The sequence below is a fragment of the Passer domesticus genome, chromosome 1, assembly GCF_036417665.1.
Source record: "Passer domesticus isolate bPasDom1 chromosome 1, bPasDom1.hap1, whole genome shotgun sequence".
In the NCBI taxonomy this organism is placed as follows: domain Eukaryota; kingdom Metazoa; phylum Chordata; class Aves; order Passeriformes; family Passeridae; genus Passer; species Passer domesticus.
In genome coordinates this window covers 66,590,710-66,609,684 of record NC_087474.1, presented here as the reverse complement: position 1 = coordinate 66,609,684, position 18,975 = coordinate 66,590,710, and the positions used below count along the sequence as shown (strand labels likewise).

The window sequence follows — 18,975 nt, the reverse complement described above, 5'->3', positions numbered from 1 at the left end:
GTTGGTGTGGCTCAGCTGGGCCCAGTGAGCTTGTAGGAAAGCAAGATCTGGGCAGTTTCCAGCCAGGGACTGACATGAAAATGACAGCAAATATGCCTGGGTGGAAGAGCTTGTGCTCCTGTATAATGAAGTCTTGTAAATTTAGGAGGAGAAGTTAGTGAGCACGAATGGCACAAATGTTTTGAAGGGTGACCATAGCAGTTCTTCCCATTTAATGCTTTTTCTTTGACTGCTGGTTCAAAGCTAGGACTTCAATGTTTCATTTTATTACTAATGGTATAAAGTTCTTGTTACATTTGAAGAGTATTTCCAGTAAGAGCTTAGTTGGCATTTGCTATTGTACAGTGACAAAACTTCTATCAGAGATTTAATGAATCTTGACTAATTTAGCCAATTATTGGTTGAAAGTGTTAACAATTAAAACCAAGTTTCTAGCACTTGAATAGAATATTATTAAATATTCCTATTTCTTAATAGAGTGATTATCCTCTATAAGGAAAAAAAATTCACTTGGAATTCCTATTATTTATATAGCTTTTAAAAATCTTTAATATGTTTTTCCTTGGATCATTTCAGTAATATAGGCACACGTAGTCATGTTCTTACTCCTTCTTCTCTTTAAATAAAGACAGACTGAATAACTGATTTAATTGTTGAAAGATGTAAATAGGTATCTGATAAAGTTTAGAGTCATTTATATGATAGACACCTAGCCCAATTAACTGTTTTCAAAGCTTCCAGTAAAAGTCACACAGAAACCATCTATGCATCTGTGTTCTATTTGAATCACAAAATATGATCGTGACAATCTTGCTTTCATACAAGAAATATTCTGTTTGTATTTCAGAGTTGACTCTTTGTATTCTCTGTAAGTGAGAAGTTGTTATGCTGGGTTTGGGCAGAGGCCTAATTGGAACCAAAGGGAGCTGGTCCTTGCCTAGTTCTTTCCCAAGCCTGATCTGGATTTAGAAATGGTGTTCCTTGGCAAATGTCACTTCAGGAATGCAAAAAGCATTCTCCTGAACAAGGTGCAGGTGCTTCCCTCTCCTACCTCGACTCTTTTTTTTCAAAACAATAGGGAAGGAAGTAAAGGTCATACTTTTTGTAAAAATACTTGCAAATTAAAGGATGTGAGAGACCCAAGTTTAGTTCTCTCTGTAACCTTCACACTTGCCTGGGGAGCAGGCTGTGCACCAAGACCCCAACCTGGCTGCCAGGAGATCTTCTGTCCAAGGCTGCAGCTTTGCTTGGGAAAGAAGTGAAATTGTCAGGCTTCAGAGGGCAAGTGATCATGAGAAGAAGTGGAGTGTAAGTTTTTCCAAATCCTTTTTGGTTTGATAGTAGCTGTGTCCCACAGTGGCTATCTATCCAAGGGAAGTATTACTATTACCCCCTTTCATTCAGCTGCATTTTTAAATGAACCAAAATTACTTTTAAGGCAGAAACCAGGGGCACTTATCTTTAGTAGAGCTCTAGAGACTCCCTCACACTTAGATAGTATTGTTGAGCTAGATGCCAGGAGAAGATCACAGAAATTAAATACATGGCCATGGAATGCATTTGGCTCTGCTCTGTCCCCTCTGTGGGACTAGGGATGTCTCCTCCTGTACTTAGCACTGGTGAGCCTGCACCTTGAATCCTGTGCTCAGTTTTTTCCCCTCACTACAAGAAAGACATTGGTGTGCTGAAGCACATCCAGAGAAGGGAAGACAAATCTGGTGAAGGATCTGCAGCAACAAGTTAGATGAGGAAAATTTGAGGGAGCTGGAGGTGTTTAGCCTCGAGAAAAGGAGACTCAGGTGGGACCTTATTGCTTTCTACAAGTGCCTGAAAAGAGGGTGTAGCTAGGTAACCAGTGACAGGATAGGAAGAAATGGCTCTAAGTTGCAGCAGGGGAGGTTTAGATTGCATATTAGGAAACATTTGTTTGCCTAAAGCATTGTGAAACATTGGAGCAGACTGTACAAGGAATTGAGTCACCATCCCTACAGATATTTAAGGGGTGTGTAGATTTGGTGCTTCGGGACATGGTTTAGTGGTGGGCTCAGCAGTGTTAGGTTAATGGTTGGACTCAATGACCTTACAGGTCTTCTTCAAACTAAATGTTTCTATGATTCTGCGGTTAGCTCTAGCAAGATTCCCACTCAGGTGAGGTTATTGTTATTCCTGCCTGATATACTTCTCTTTTTGTTTTTAAGGTAGAATCTGCATCTCATTCAGGATTTCAGAATGGCTAGGTCGGCACCAGGCTGCAAAATTCAGACCCCCAACTGTTTAAGATACCTGATGTTACCTCAGGTATTATGGAGCAGCCTATGGCCTATGGCTGCCAGAGGGATACAGATGCCCAGGAAGTGTTGTGTCACACACATTTGCCAGCCCATGTGGGTGTCTGGGATGCTCTAAGCAGTGCCAAAAAGCACTGTATGCCTGGAAATGGGCAACCTGAATCTCTCCCATCAACATCTCTGCAAATCTGTCTATGTCCTGGTACAGGTTTGTGTAGAAAGTCCTCCGCAGAGCAAAAAGTTACTCTTCCTGTTTTTTTTCTAAATTCCTGTTGCCTAACCTTTGGATTATATTTTGTCCCTTGAAAAAGAGAGATGGAAGTGTTTGCTTCTCCTGGGGTATTGAGGTTTCACCCTGCAAGGATCTCCAGTTGCACAAGGACACAGGCAATAAAGTATCAGTACCCCAACTCAGCTGAATAGAGGCTTGAGCTTATTTCTTGAGTTTGTTCTTAAGTGCCAGATGGATTGAGTGAGATTCAGATACATACTATATTGAACTGCAGATCAGCACAATTTACTCTTCAGAAAAGAAATATCCATATCAGTTCTTCTGCTTTGAAAAAGCCTTTAGTTAAACTTAGGTATTTGGTTAAATTCATCAGATATTACCAATATAAAATGTGATTTGGAAAATACCTTGGAGTTAATGAAGAGTGCACAGGAAAGTACAAGGAAAAAAAATCTGACCTTTAAAATGTCACACAATATGAAAGCCTCCCACAATCAGTCAGATGAAAATGTAAAGGGCATCAGTGCCATATACGAAGAAACAACTTTTGACTTATGAATATTACACAACCAAGAGACTTCCAGCTTTCCTAAGGAAATTGTAATAATTGCAATTTTTTTACCTCCCAAGGTGTTTTTAGAAATTTGCTCTTTATCTTCAAGGTACTATAAAAGAGGGCACATGGTGGACTACATGACCTTCAGTCTATTCAGGATTAGGAATCTACAATTTCATTTTCTTTTTTCTTTTTCTTCTTTTCTTTTCTTTTCTTTTCTTTTCTTTTCTTTTCTTTTCTTTTCTTTTCTTTTCTTTTCTTTTCTTTTCTTTTCTTTTCTTTTCTTTTCTTTTCTTTTTCTTTTCTCTTTTCTTTTTCTTTTCTTTTTTCTCTTTTCTTTTTTTTCTTTCCTTCTCTTCTCTTCTCTTCTCTTCTCTTCTCTTCTCTTCTCTTCTCTTCTCTTCTCTTCTCTTCTCTTCTCTTCTCTTCTCTTCTTCAGTATAATTGTGTCTAAAGATCTTGTTATGGCTGTGATTAATCTCTGTCAACAAAAATCTTCTGAAGAGATTTGTTGTGTCAGGCTGGAGAGAAGCATTGATGAGCATGCAGCCCTATGTATAAAAAAATCTTTCTTTGCATAGTTTGCAATATTGTTTAAATGAAGAGTTATTTTCCTGCTGCTACAACCACATCATCTTTACAGACATTTTCTGTTCTGAAAATAGTTTATGGCCTGTGTGTTTTCCCACACCTTTCTGCCTGATTGGAACAAGTTTGTGAGCAAGGTCTCCAAGTTACTCCAGTGAGAAATATCTTGGGAGATGTCCTTTGCATGTGTTTCTGAGCAAGAGTGGTTTCTTTACACTGCAGCCTGAAGTCTGTAGTAGGCTTTGGCTCTCCTGTTTCACTCTTAATGAGTTTTCTCCCTAGGACTGTTTTTAAAAACCTCACCTTCTTATTCCATATAGAAAGCACGCTGATCTGCACTTAGTGAAGTTGTACTTGTCCTCTTCTCCTAGTGAGACATTCCTTCTTGAATCTATAAAAAGTAATTTCTGTGCACTATTTCATTACTTATTTTCTTAGAAGAAAAAAGCCAAACGTTCTACAGACCCTGTCTTCCATTTCTTCCTAAATGGTAAAATTGGTGTTTGCTCTCCACTCTGTTTCTCAGACTTTTGAATTTGGTGGAGAAGTTTATTGCAGTTTTTCATTTCAATCAAGAGGTATTTTATTCTGGTTGCATCTTGGGAATCTTTTTACAAGATGGTTATAAATGTTTGAAGGGTACACCATTCCAATACCAAAAATTTTGAAGGAATCTTAGTCTTATATATTTATGATTTGTTTGATGAGAGACAGTCTAGGTTCAAAATATGCATTACAGTCTAGGTTCAAAATATGTGTTATGTGTGCAATTTCTCTGTATCTGAGCAAAGATTTTCTAGGCTCACTTGGAAGCTGGCCTCTTAGCTTGCTTTAGTCCTTCCTGCTTTGGTAGCTGGGCAGCTGGAAAAGATCTGTCATGGGAATTTTGTAGCACTGAAAATTTTGGATTTAGTACAGAATCCGAAAGCATTTTTCTCTCACATGGAACTGCTTAGATCTGGGATTTACAGCTGAACTTTGGTCTTAATGTCTCATCTGCCCTGTGGGTGGGATTTTCAGAACTTGCAGCTCTTGGACAGGACTAATACACTTTCTGCAGCTATTTTCCTATATTGTCCCTTTTCAACAGCCTAGGCACCTTCAGAATCTACAAAGCTTGGTAGCCATTTGAGTTCATCAGTAGGTCCTTGACATTGATTGCAAAGAGCACATTTCACTTCAGAAAGACAGCTGTATCTGAAAAGAACCACTGCTGGATTTCAGATCTGGGTATAAAAAAATTCTTATATGTCGACTTTTTGTCAAAATTTTCTATTATTTTCTCTTCCTCATCTCAGATGAGGCTGCCACTCAACAGCAATTATTTAATTTATTCAATTCTTTTAAGCATCTGTTTTGAATGCTTACCCCTGACTCTTCTCACCCCGTGAAAATAGAGATGTTCAAATTCATTAGCTGGAATTTTTTTGTTTGCAATCATGTGTTGCCTTTTCAGTTTTCCTGAGAAGCCAGCCATATACTACCTCTGTACTGTGTTAGAAAAGGTGTATTTGCAGAAAAAACTTTCAGAAAACTAACCAGGCTGGTAGTTAAAAAATACTGGCTTTGTCAGGAATATAGTGTGGAACTTATCACTATGCAACTGCTGTGTAGTCTGTTGAAATTTACAGCTGAGTTTTGATAGGATATACTGTCATTAAGTACCTTCAAGGACAAGTGGTATTCCACAAAAAAACCCGATCTTCGATGATGTGAGAGCACACAATAGATGTCCAGATGGAGAAAAGAATGTTTGAAGGAGGCATTTTTTCCAAGTTTGGTGGTTGCTATGGCTGTCCATTCTCCATGCAAATCAAAACAATGAGTAGTACAGGCCTCTCCTGCATAACTCCATTCTCAGGAGATTTGCTTTGACTTAGTGAGAAGCAGTCTGCACACTGCCTGCATTTGATCTGCCTATGCATCTCCTGTATTTATGGCACTAACAGCAAAGTTTCTGTCTATGATGATATGATGCAACAATTTAAGGCTGCATTTTTCACTTCTGCTGAAGGTAAGAGATTGGTGGTTTGAGAAGCAATTGTGGTGGTGGGGAGGGGGGAACATGCAGCTCTGTGGTTCTCTGCCTCGGTGATGGTAATTTGACTAATCTTATTGTAACAGTACTTTGTTTCTTGGTGGAGAAGGTGTTGGGGTTTTTTTTTTTGGAATAATATCCTCTTCCTAGGAAAAGACTTTGTTTCATAACTATTACTATTGCACTCCTATTAAAACAAACACTAAACCTTTTAATTTCCCTAAATAAATAAACAAAATATTGTGGTGATGGAGGAAGAAGACTCAATTTCAGTTCTCTAAAATAGAAGCAACTTCAAGATTATGAAAAATTTCACAAGAAATCATCTTCAAGGAGCCCTAATCTAGTCAACCTTCCTAGCAGCACAAAGCCCATGAGCAGGATGACATTGTGCATCTCCTTTTTCCTGGCCTCTCTTGGATATTATTCTGCAGATGCACTGGCTGCTGACCACTGTGGGTGCTCCCCTATCAGGGAGGATGAGGATGGCATTTCTTCCCTTCATTCTGCAGCTTCTGTCATTTCAGAATAGCTGGTCCCAGAACTGGAAGGAGGAAAAGCAGATGAATATAACCATTGTTTGCTTGTTTTATAGGTCTGGGCTGGGAGTAGCTGTGTGTGGTTCCTCACTCAACTGTTAACTTGAAGGGTTGACAACCAGATAAAACATGGAACAGAATCTAGCTGAAAGTATTCACAGTGACCTTGAGGATTTAATGAGAAAAAGAATATCATGTTATCTATTCTTGTGTTTGTTGTAGTTCTTTTGATGCATTTTATTGCAAATACACCGGCATTATTAGGACAAATAAATATTGTTTATTTTTAAAAGTGCATCTGGTCCTGTTTATTTTTTTTCCATCCCTCCTGCCATGTTAACAAATTAGGTACCCTGCTGGGGATGGATGAAAATAGCTCAATCTATCCATCTGAAAAGCATATAAATTCTAAGAGGAAAGAGTAAGATTTTTATATACAAGCCTAGAAGAACATAGTGAGATCTGCCTCTAGTAATGTTTTTCACATAGGATAGGAAGTCAAGCTCCTCTTTATGCTGTATCTTTCTTTCTAATATCATCACAAATTTTCTTTGTATTTAGCAGCCTGTCTTGTTTGATCAATTGAATAATACAAACTCCAGGTTCCCCTTTTTCATCCTAAAACATTTTAAACATCCTAAATTCAAGCTACTGATTTTCAGTGTGTCACCTGCATCTGTGCTTTCCAGTCATCATCCAGAAAATATTTCAAATTAAGTTCTTAAGTCAAGTGAAGCCAGCTTTTGCAAACTGTTGGGCTGCAAAATCTATAAACATTCTCCTGCAAAATTTCCACTAATTTATTGTTTTCCTGGTTAGATTGATACCTCCTCCTCTCTCTGTCATAGGCATCTAGGCCTGCAAAACAGAAGTAATTTCTGAAGGCTCCAGTAATATTTATAGCCAAGACATATAGTGATGCTTAATGAATCCATAGAAGACTTAGTTGTGTTTTAACCCTAACCAGTCACTAAGTACCATGCCATTGCTAGCTCACTCCCTCTCTTCATTACTGGTTTGGGCAGGAGAATCAGAAACAAGGTGAAACATATGGGTTGAGATAAGAGTTTAATAGTTGAAATAAAGTAAAATATACCACTGCTATTAGTATAATACTATTAGTAATAATAAACATCACTACCAATAGTAACTGTAATGAAAAGCAGAAGGAGAAATAAAACTGAAGAGAAAGTAGTGATGCACAGTACCACTGCTCACTGCCTAGTGATGGATGCCCAGCCAATCTCCCAGCAGCAGTTGGCCCCTCCCAGTCAACACCCCCCCAGTTTATGTGCTGGGCATAACATTGCATGGTCTGGAATATCCATTTGGCCAGTTCAGATCAGCTGTCCTGGCCATGCTCCCTCCCAGGTCCTTGAGCAGCTCCTCACTGGCAGAGCACAGGAACCTGAAAAGCCCCTGGCTCAGGGTAAGCACTGCTGAGCAACACCTGAGCCATCAGTGTGTTACCAACATCAGACTCACACTGAATCCAAACACAACCCTGTAGGATAGGGTTAGGGTTACGTGTTATTGGTTATGGGTTAGGGTTAGTAGGAAGAAAATTACCTCTATCCCAACTGTAACCATTGTATGTAACAGTGGCAGTTATATGACAGCTGTGCAAATAGGATAAATATTTCTTTATGTAGAGAGTTATACGTCTTTTAGGTGCCATCGATGATAATTTAGGTGAAGTTTAGGATAGCAGAAATAAAATTTAGACTAAAAATTTCCACATGATTCCTGGAATTCTTTGCTGTCTTTCAGAAAATAAAGGAATACTGAAACTGAATATGAGAAATTCAACATTAAATCCTGTCCATAATGCATATTTACTGAAAAATTTCAAGGCTAATGTATCTTTATGCAGAGGTTTTGTTTGTCCCTTAGACTAACAGTGTTGTTCTTTCTTAGAGTTTGTTTAGAAAGGCTCAACTTCAATAGGGGAGCAGTTGAGAGAGATAGACAAAAGTTTTGTCCTCAGGTGATTTTAATGCCTTGTTTCTATTCAGTTTCCAAAAATTGGAAAACACAACTTGTAAATGTTTAGTAACCATATGGAAACAAGAATGCTTGAGGAAGAAACCCGGTAGAGTTAAAGTAAAATTAATAAGATTGGGAAGAACCAAGTACCTTGGCAGAGATGAATGAAAGCTTGTCCTCCAGGTTGTTTTGTTATCTGCAATGCCTGAAGCAACTCTATCCACATGAGGTAGGGAGTACTTGAAAACACTACTGCTCCTTCAGTGCATTTTTTTCATCTGAGGAGATTTTCTCTGTCAGGTTGCTGGTGTGAAGTCCTGTGGGCTACTTTTTTCTGGTGTGAATTTTGTACCTGGAATGATATTTGTTTCTGCTGAGCTTAGGCGTTGGAAGGTACTGTGCTGTGCATGTGCCCTCAGTGGTGGCAGCAGCACTTCCTGGCTGAATTGAATAAAACTGCTGTTTCACAGACATTTCAGAAGAGCTAATGCCTTGTAAAGACATAAAAGCCATATGAGGCTGTTCCATGTTAACTTGCTTGAGCAGCACATTGTGACTTCCTGAATGGATGTGGTTCTTCAACAACATTTGTATGTGGTATTCTGCTAACATGTTTTTGTATTTCAATTCCCTGTGAAAAGCTGGATATTGCATGGAGATGTTACTATTTTTATGGTAATAGCAGTTGCATTTTATTTCTAAAATGGATGCATACCAATAATGGGTGAAATATTTCTTCTGTGCTCTTTACTGCCCATGAGGAAGCTATATCTTACAGTTATCATTCAGAGCAAGTGCTATAGCATCATGACTGATATTTTAGTGCCTTACACCTAAAGACAGGCATAGGCAGAACTTTTTCCTTTTTTTGCACTACTCTGGTGACTTGTTGATGTACCTTCCTGACAGACTGAAAACATTCCTCTGAGGCTGCAGCTAAGCTGGAAAAATACAAGAAATGGATGTCTCCTGTAGAGTGTATGAATGTATTTAAAGATGGAAGAAAGATGAATTTACTTGCGAAGTCTAATCTATGCATCCTTATCTCTTAAATCACTTGTTGGTGTAAGTCTTAGTCAGCCAGAAACAGGTAAATAATATAGTATATATATATTTATATCTGGTAGAAAAAAGGCAAGGTATTTTTTTCTTAGAAGAAAGAGAGGAGTATTAAATACTCCTATATTAAATACTCCTCTTAGAGAGGAATATTTAATCTAGTTGTACTGTAGATTTGTACACTTCAGAAATTCCCAACTTATTGGGACTAAACATATGCACACAACCTATTTGTTTTATTGTTGTATAGAGGTAGGGTAACATGTAATTGTAAACATTTGTCAAGTCAGAGAATTAGTTTTTAAATAAATGAGACCAAAGATTTTTTTACAGCGGAGTTTCTGAAAAACTTAGCTGTAGCATGCTATCCTTAATTTAATGTAACCTCACATATAAAGCACTATAATACAGACGTCAGTGTGTTACAGGAGTTTGCTATACCAGTATTATCATGAGAAAGCTAAATGCTGCTTAGAAACCTCTAGATCCTTCAGTCATTGTAACCTTCTAAGGTCTTGATTTTTCAGGCAATTTGCTAATAAATTTACTTAAAATTAGCAATTTGGTCTTTTGTGTCTGTTCTCTGTGGGAAAACATCACACTATAACTTCCTAGTCAGAGGTGTAATGATCTTACCTAATTGAAATTCCTTTCCAAATTAGTAATCATGACACTAATGACTGTTGTGGTTTGCATATTTGGTTTTGTACTAATTTGTTTTATTACAAGAGGACAAGTCCAAACAGAACTCTTTTAGTATCATCTTGTTACTCTGGTTTGTAGTTTTCTTATTCCTCAGATGTTTTTTAAAATTATACTGTAAATTGACATTCCTACCTTTTTATTCTTTGGTGAAAGGTTTAGTGAATATAAAAAAGTAAAGTATTTGTATATATTTTTTAAATCTCCTTTGTTATGTTACCTATAATTAAACATAGGCATGGAGATGAATCGCTTGGCATTTCTCTTGTAAGTTCCAACACAGATAGTACACCAAAATCCAAGAGTTTTGACTGCTAGCTATAAACAGATTGCTTAACCCTAACCTTGTCATTGTCAGGATTTAGCTCTGCTTCTCAGAAGGGAAGTTGTTATTTCTTTCTACTTTAATAACTATATTTGACCATCAACTTGCTGATAACCAACTGCATGTGGATGAATAGGTTCTTTTGAAAAATAGATATGAAAAGCAAAATATTGCTGTTGTCTTATGTTCACTTTAGGGTGATCCAAGGCACCATTAGAACATTTTTAGAATTGCTGAAGGAAAACTTTGAAGATTTTAATTATTAATTTCCAGCTATTGGCATCTGAGTTAAAAGCCCTGTAAGTTAAATCTGTAAGTTAAAATAATAACACTATAATGAGCTTTTTCATAAAAACATTACAATGAATAAGGTTATAATAAAGACTATAATTAAGACTATAATGTAAACTGCTTTCCTTGCTAAGGCATCCTATGATTCTGTGAACTTTGAGATTCAGTTCAACTGTACATGTTCTGTGCTGCCTTAAGTTGTGTACTTCAGCTGGTGCTTCAAATAGACTTAATTTAAATGTTTTCTGCACTTAAAACATTTCATTATGTAGTTTTTGGTTTAATGTCTTACATCATTATATAATTTTGTTGATACCATGTCGTCCTCTTTAAAAGAAAAAAGTTGTGTTTATGTTTTGATGCATTTGATCCGAAACAGGCATTTACTACTAAGTGTTTGAGTGGAAAAACTAAGACATTGACTCTAGTTTCTAAGAAGTGAGACTTCTTGGAATTCCTGTTTATAGGGATAATTGATGAACTTCATTGCTTCAGCTGAAATTTAGAGTGTCTTTGGTGAAAGATGTATTTTTAAGTTGCAGAGGAAAGTTTTTTGGTCTGAATTACTTGTTGAACAAAGTAATTTATTTGCTTCAAATAAACAAACATGAATGAATTAATAAATATCTTTATTTATAATCACCTCCTCTTCTAAGGTGACTTGTTGGCTTTGCTGGGTCATCCTAAAGCCTGTGAGTAATTTGATGTATTGTAAGCTGAGTACCAAAATTATGCAAATTGCACTTAAAATACGTGTGGATGTCTCTGAGTTTTTTTAGTACTGGGTAGTAATAACTTGCCTTTTGGGTACATTGTGTCTCCTAAAACACAGGTTTTCATTTCTTTCTTAAAAAGTGAGAATTAAGCCTCCGAGCAGATATGAGTGAGTACACAAGTACAAGAACTAGTGACACACAACACACTTCCTAAGGACACAGCAAGGTTAGATGCCTTGTTTATTTTGCCTGAAGATAGTGTTTGAGCAAAGGAATCATGACCCTCTTGATCATTGTCTATGAAGCACTTGTGAACACTCAAACTCTTAGCCACAGTGTTCACGCCCATCATCAGTATATTTTCTAGATAAACAGTGCCTAAGCATCGTCTTACTCAATGCCTTTATTTTTAAGTTCAGTCCTGAGGAAACCATAATTTCCCATCCCAAATACCATTTTATTTTTTTTCTAAAGTTCACCTTCAACTTGGAGAAGTGATTTAATTTCATATTATACAAAACAAGTGGAACAATTTTATTTAAGTGTGTCCCTGCAGGCAACCTCCACAGTTCCACTCCTCGTCCATTGGACTCTGATGCTTTGGACTACAGTCAACTGCATGTTATGGCCATGTCAGAAGGAGCAAAGATAGTACATAAGTATGCAGGACCCTTGTGCTTTCCTGCTTCAGCAGATATGCAGTCTGACTTTAAGCTGAGGCTCAAAACAACTAGTCTGTGGTCAAAGCCAAGCTTGGAGGATTTGTTTGTAGACTGGAGTAAACCACACATAAAAGAAACCCAAGATGTACCTTCTAAAAGCTGGTCTGCTCTCTTAAGTTCACTTTATCTGAGCTGTTATATTGAGATACCAAAGAAAAGATTTTCAAACTTCTGAAAGCCAAATTTATTAAATGAGAGCAGGGATACTCCATGTAGGCTTTGCTCTTGCAAGAAAGAATTTGCTTCTTGATAATTCAGTGTCTCAGGCTTAGTTTTCTTTAGTCACAAAAAAAAATATTCTTTGGACCTTTTGAAGGCCTGGCTGGGACCTTCCTACCAATTCGACAGATTGTTCTTTTCTCTGCACGAACAGCAGCTTCCAGATCCATACTGTAATTCTGGACTTGTTGCACCCCATCACCACTTTGGCCATCTGTCTTACCAGCATACACAGGGGAAGGAATGCTTCTCCTCATTTTACTACCAGTCTCATCTAGTTTTCATAATGGATTTTAAAAGTGTTGTGCACAAAATAGAAGTACCAAAATCAAACTCAAGAGCTTTTCATCACATTTCCTCCACCTTCTTCTGAGGAGTGCATTTCTATCCAGGCAACCAGTTTATTGCCAATTTCTGCCCTGTGATCGCTCCACATTTTGGTAATTTAAACTGCTCCTGCAGACATTCAGAAATCGGAATAATGTTCCATAACTGGGATTTTTAGTGTTATGCAGTGTAAAATGCAGTGTTTCAAAGGGAGCTAGAAACAAATAGATCTTAATAGATATATTTAAAACAATTCAAACAAAATAGGAGTAATGAGTACTCAAATGCAAAATTAAAACAATGCATTCCAAGGTGTTCAACCACATAACTCAGCTTATACAATGGTTTGAGTGAATCTTGGCTGTGATCGACATTTTGCAGACACTTGACCTAAGATAATGCTTATCATTAACTAAGTCTTGAACATTTCAATCTACTGAAGAGAAAGGTCCCCTTTCTTTCATCTATCTTTGCAATATGTGGAGAACAATTCTTTCCCATTTCAAACTTGAGGTGATAGCAAGTGGTGAGATACTACCTTCAGGCTTTTTCTTGATTTTCCCCAAAAAGTGTAGGTTAATTCTCAAGCAGCCCACATTTTGTATAACTTTTTAAAAAGTTTTTGCCTTTCTATAGCAAAGTGAGATACTTAAGAACAAGCTCATCATGTTTCAGTTTGAATGACATCAAAGTGGGATGGAACAAACCAATACCAGGATACAAATAACAGTCTTTCCTGTAATATGACCATAATAAAGCAATGTGAAATCATCCTTGCTTAACCATTAAACAAACCATAAATAAAAAGAACAAATATTGCTTCAGTGTTCATTAGCCATCAGTGTAAACAGGACTTATTTTGTTTTAATGGTTTTTTGTTTTTTTTTTAATGTTGTGTTGTTTTGGGGTTTTTTGTTTGTTTGTTTGTTTTTAATAATTAGGCACATACCCAGTGAGAATCTTCTGTCTGAATGTCTGTCTAATAACTCTTACACTTCAGGAAGCCGTTGATTTTTTAACAACTTTTTCATTTTAACTTCATTTGAATAAAAGCAGTGTACCATACAATGAGGAATACCCTGAAACAAAGCAAATTTTTGAGACTGACTTGTCAGAAGGTTCTTGAACCAAGATGATACGAAGGCACCAGTAATACTCAGAATACACTAACTCAATCTATTGAATGAAAATGTAAATTATTTATAATTTATATGAGGAGGAAAAGAAATTCAAATAGAATGAACTTAAAATGGAGCCTCTAATTGCTGTACAAACTCATGCAGCATCCACTACACTTTAGTGTTGTATTGTCACTAGACTTGAACAGGGACTTTTCAATGAAACTGGAACATTATGTGGGAAATTAATTCTGCTTCAATTAATGGGTGGCTTCTTAGCCTCAGGGTAATATTCCTAACTCAAAGAAGAGTGAGACTAGTCCCAGAATTGACAGTACTCTTGTACTCATTTCCTGCAGATGTGGAAAAACTAGCTTGAAGTGTAGGATTTGGGCACTGCAATCCTAGCCTTATATGAACGTCATAGTTCCTTTATCAGTCACGGTTTCAGATCACAGTGCTTTTGTGAGACCAGATCCAGTGGTACATTCTGTTTGACAATGGTAGACTTCTAGAGAAATAATGAAACAGCCAGATGGTGATGATAGAATGCCTTTAGGTCCAGTGATTTCCTGAGATGAATGTTGTTTATTTGTTATTTGTAGGTTTTGAAGGTGTTTCTCCATAGAGAACTTGCCTGATCTCTTTTGAGCTCACACAAACATTAGCATCAATCATGTTCTTTGGCAAGGTACTCCATGAGTCTATTAGCCATGGAATGAAGAAGCATTCCATATGTGTGTGTTAACATCTCAATTTCATTCATTCTTTTATTTGTTATCTTTGTCTTCTGTTTAAAAATTGAAAAGATGTTAAGTTTCACTGTTGGAAAGGGAGAGATTCAAAATGCTGTTTTTCTGCCCACAGAAATGACTTCCTGCCAAACACTGATTAACATTGTATTATACGCTGATGAAAATAATGGAGGCAGAAGAAGTTCACTTCATACAATTGCTCCAAGCGCAATCCCTATGAATATTCTGAGCATAGAAATACTAGTAAAAATGCTCAGTTTGGGATTCTGTTTATAACAAATGCTTGAGCAACATAACTCATAGATGGTGTAGGCTGTATAGTAATGCAAGTATTGTAATATTTTCTTACACAGCTGCAGGATGTCTGTTACTCAAAATGTTCAGTGATTGTTAGTTTGAAAACAGGGTTGAAGACATGAACATTGATCAGCTAGTGCTTTTGCACACTTGAAATACAGCTATTTTATTACCTAAAGCTACTGCTAAAAGCCATTCCAAAATGAAGGAAACAAAATTTTCTGGATTCTTCTGTTACAGACTGAAGGAAATATACTCAGCACACAAGGAGCTGTAATGCTGCAATAAAACACTGGTTAGGGTCTTAAAGACAACAATGATAAAAATGGTCATATTAGGTGGTTTCTCTATATTAGTAAGGTGAATGGAATTGGGGCTCCTTAGTCATCCAAATTAAATAGAACATTAGAAAGAATATGTGGAAAGAATTTTTCTTTCATGCAGATGATGATATCAGGAAATGTATATTCAACCATATAGATTTTGTGCAGAAAATAAGGCATTTCAATGAGTTTTCTGCCTTAACATTAAAAGTGTTATTTTTTTTTAACAAAAATAGGAATGGCTTTTTTTTTTTCAAAGTACAAGTGAATGAAAATATTAAAAATGTTTTCAAGATACATTTCTATTGTTTCTATTATTGGCCATTAAATTGTTTGCTTGAAATTTCAGTGAAGTCGGAGGCAGTGATGGAACTGGTGATTGGTGGCTGAAATATCATTCAGCTGTCTAATTATGGTAAGAGAAGTGTAATACTCTAACTAGCTTTACACATACCAAAACAAATTAATATTAACGGAGAGTAAAAATTCACATGCAATGTAACACATATAATTTTTATTGTGCATGATCTATGAAAGACAGTTGAATATAACACTACACAGGGAGCATTTATACTATAGAAGAACCTCTGATTAAGAAAAAGTGAGAAATATTAGCTATGGGCTAAAAAGAAGAAAAAAACTCCATGGTAGACCTCATGTTTATCAATGGGGAAGAAAGGCACATTTGTATTTTAATACATTACATTAAAACAGGATTTTTTATTTTTAAGACTTAAGACACATAAAAGAAAAAAACAACAACCTCCACCCTAAGCCTGAATTCTCACATTCAGACTTCCATACATGGAACTCTAATTCCAGGTAGATTAAAGACTCAGCGGTAAATTTCAGAGGCCACTAAAAATCAAATTCCAATCCATGAGAGCTGGAAAAATTAGCTAAACCCTCCAGTCCCCAATATTTTGACTTGTGCCCATTTGAAGTGAGCAAATGAAGTGGATGAAGAGAATGTGTTTTAAGAAAGAAAGCAAGCAACAGAACAATGGAAAAGTATATATGCTAAAATACAATAATCAGTTTCAAAATTAGTTGAAACTGTTGGTTTTTTTTAGTTGAAACAACTGTTCCACCCACTGCTGTTGGAAGTCATTCATGTTTTCCCTCCTTGTTGTTTTGGGCTGGGTATTTTTGCCTTTGCAATGACATAAGAGCTAGGCTAGCCAGTTGTTTCAGCATCTTTGTGTGGACTCACTGGAACTTTGTGATTAAGAGGCATACAGACTTTCTCAGCAAGTCTCTTTCAGGATTTGCTCTCTTTCACAAAGCCTCATACAGATAGCATGCCCTCATAAATTGAGGCTTCATTTGTGTGTCCTACTGCATAGGTAATCAGCCTGCAGTGATCTGGAGTTCCTGCACTCCGGCACTTATGTTTTGGATTCTGTTAAATCAGGATTACAAAATCTAGAACCTGCAGGTTCACAGGTTCCTGCCTCTTCTCTTTGTAGAGCGACCTGAAGCTGGCTTTCTAGCATTTACTGCAGCTGAGCTAGTCTATGAGCAGGACCCAGACCTTCTTGCCTTCGTTCCACAGTCCAGCCCTAAAGTGATACTGGCCCATAGATACCATGAACTCAGGGAGTGAAAACCCCCCCACTCAATTTATAGGTGATGAGGTTTAGGAATGGTATTCTCCAATTTAATGCTTCCACTAAAACCATATGCTGCTTGGTGCCTCTCCCCTTTGTGGCTGCTGGAGAGGAGAATTGGAGGCACAAAAGACCAAGATCATGGATTGAGATGAGAACAATTTACTGGAAACAGCAATGAGATAAGAAGGCAGTAACAGCAACAATACTAATGACAGATGGTACAAGAAAGAAGCAATTTATCTGGAAACCTCCCCAACAATAGACAATACTGGATGTCTCCTTCTTCCACTATGGGACTAGAAGGGACCCCTTCTCCTGCCCCTGGTGATGACACCAGGTGGTATGGAATAACCTCTGGGTCCTAGCCATGCTGCCTCTACTACAAAAATTAATTTGGTCCTGGCTGGAACCTGACAATAGGCTTTCTTCCTGAGGTGATATAAAGTGGCCAGCTGGTGGTGTGAAATAAAGGCAATATCTTGAGCACTGCTGATTGCTAAAATGATGATAATTGTGGTGTGAGCAGAGAACTGCCAGTTCAGATCCAGACAGATGGTAGATGGTGATGGTGAAGTAGACGTACTTATAAAAACCAGGGACAGAACAAAATCTTTAACTAGTACAAATGTTCTGACTGTTCCACTTGATCTTCTCTTCTATTTTTTGGATGACAAACACACAACATAGTGTCATTCTTTTTTCTTGGTAGCCAATCCTTATTGTGAGCAGTTCTTGCCAGGCAACTAGAAAATACTTGATAAGCCTGTTTCTGCATGGAAATTTCAAGAGGTCTGCAGAATTGCAATGTTTCTTTGAATCTCTTAGATATACAGTTTCCCTTCCCTGACAGAATGTCCCAGCACTAGTTTGCAACTTGCATGGTATTTTTGACAACATCGATTAGTCCTGGTGCTTGTGTTCTGTGACTGCAGAAAAACACTAGATCTACATGCTGTAATGTTCGAGATGTAATGTCTTACTGCTGGAAGGCCAGAGAGTACACCTGTGATATGATTGTCCTAATAATTTCCTTTGCTCTATGCAGCTGGAGGAGCATTGGTAAGTGCTCTGAAATCTCTAAGCCTCTCTGATAGACTTGCCTTTTTGCTGAACTCTCCTGTATTGTATCATGCAGTGGGAATGCATGAGGAATCATTAATTAATCCCATCATAATAAATTTTTAATGTCCTCATCTGGCACTATCTGACAGCTTGCTAGAGTAGTTTCCTGGAGGTAAAATGCCTTTTACTCACATTTATGAGTAAATGATTTTTGCTGACCTTTGACTCCTGTCCCAAGAAATGGCAAAACATTTCAGGGGTTGTCTTGGTGAACTCAACAATGGGAGAGAAGGAAAGGTTACTTTCCTAGTTCAATGGTAAAGACAGTTTCTGTCTTTACCATTGATAAATGGGTGTTCCATTTCAAAAGGCTGGAGCTTTGCAGCTCTTTCTGGCAGCTGACGGATCATATACTTTTGAGTGTAACTCTATGTTCTTTTTGGATACATCCTCTCTGAGAACTAAGTGCCCCTGTTTTACAGTGTTACTCTAACCTTAGTGTCATTCACTCTGTCATTAATTTTCTGTGGTGTTGCAACAGACTTGCTGGAAAATGTCAGTTTTCAGCAGGAAGGCCGGCTTCCATTAACTTAAAATTGCATAGTAAGTTTTTCATGGCTATACTTCAAATTATGGAAATAGCTGTGATCATTTAAAAATTATTTAATATAAGTTTTTCCCAAGCCTTAAATACAGCAAATTTGTCTCTCCTTCATTATTGAATTGTGAAATTCTGGTAGCAAAGGGGGTGAAATAGCTTTAATGAAACAGAACAGAATGAAACTTGGGGAATGTAAAAAACTGCTGTCCATTGCTTGGGGTTACCAGTAGGAACTGCAGGCAGCTTTAATTTAGTAAAGTGAGTAATTTGCTCCTAATCATAACTAATAAAAATTAACAGATGAATGAAGTATTTTCAGGAACATGTGTTAGTGAGATACAGTTTGAAAGAAAGTCCTCATTGCTCCTACTTTGTCGAGTTGTACTAACATTCGTAGAAGTAATAACAAAATTTTCATTTTCAAATGCCGGTATTTATTTTATATCCACTTATAATGACAGACAGTGAGATGCTTTTGGCTTTCAACAAGTCAACATGATTTTGAGAAGACTGTGAATTTTTTAATGGAGTGAAAAATTTCCCTTTTAACACATGCTGGATTTTGATAAAATAATTTAGTCTGGAATAAAGAATGTTGTTTGGTTTATCTGAAATTGA

The 18,975-nt window shown here is 37.1% G+C and overlaps 1 long non-coding RNA gene across 2 annotated transcripts in view; it reads left to right on the top strand.

Moving 5' to 3' along the window:
- Positions 1 to 18,975, top strand: part of LOC135301570 (uncharacterized) — a 121,008-nt gene that overhangs the window by 71,617 nt on the left and 30,416 nt on the right. The window contains exon 1 of one of the 2 annotated variants that reach the window (XR_010363327.1): positions 5,430 to 5,678. The exons of the other annotated variant lie outside the window; for it this stretch is intronic. This is a non-coding gene — a long non-coding RNA (uncharacterized LOC135301570). Of the gene's footprint in view, positions 1 to 5,429; positions 5,679 to 18,975 lie in introns of those variants that run through there. 2 annotated transcript variants of the gene reach the window in all.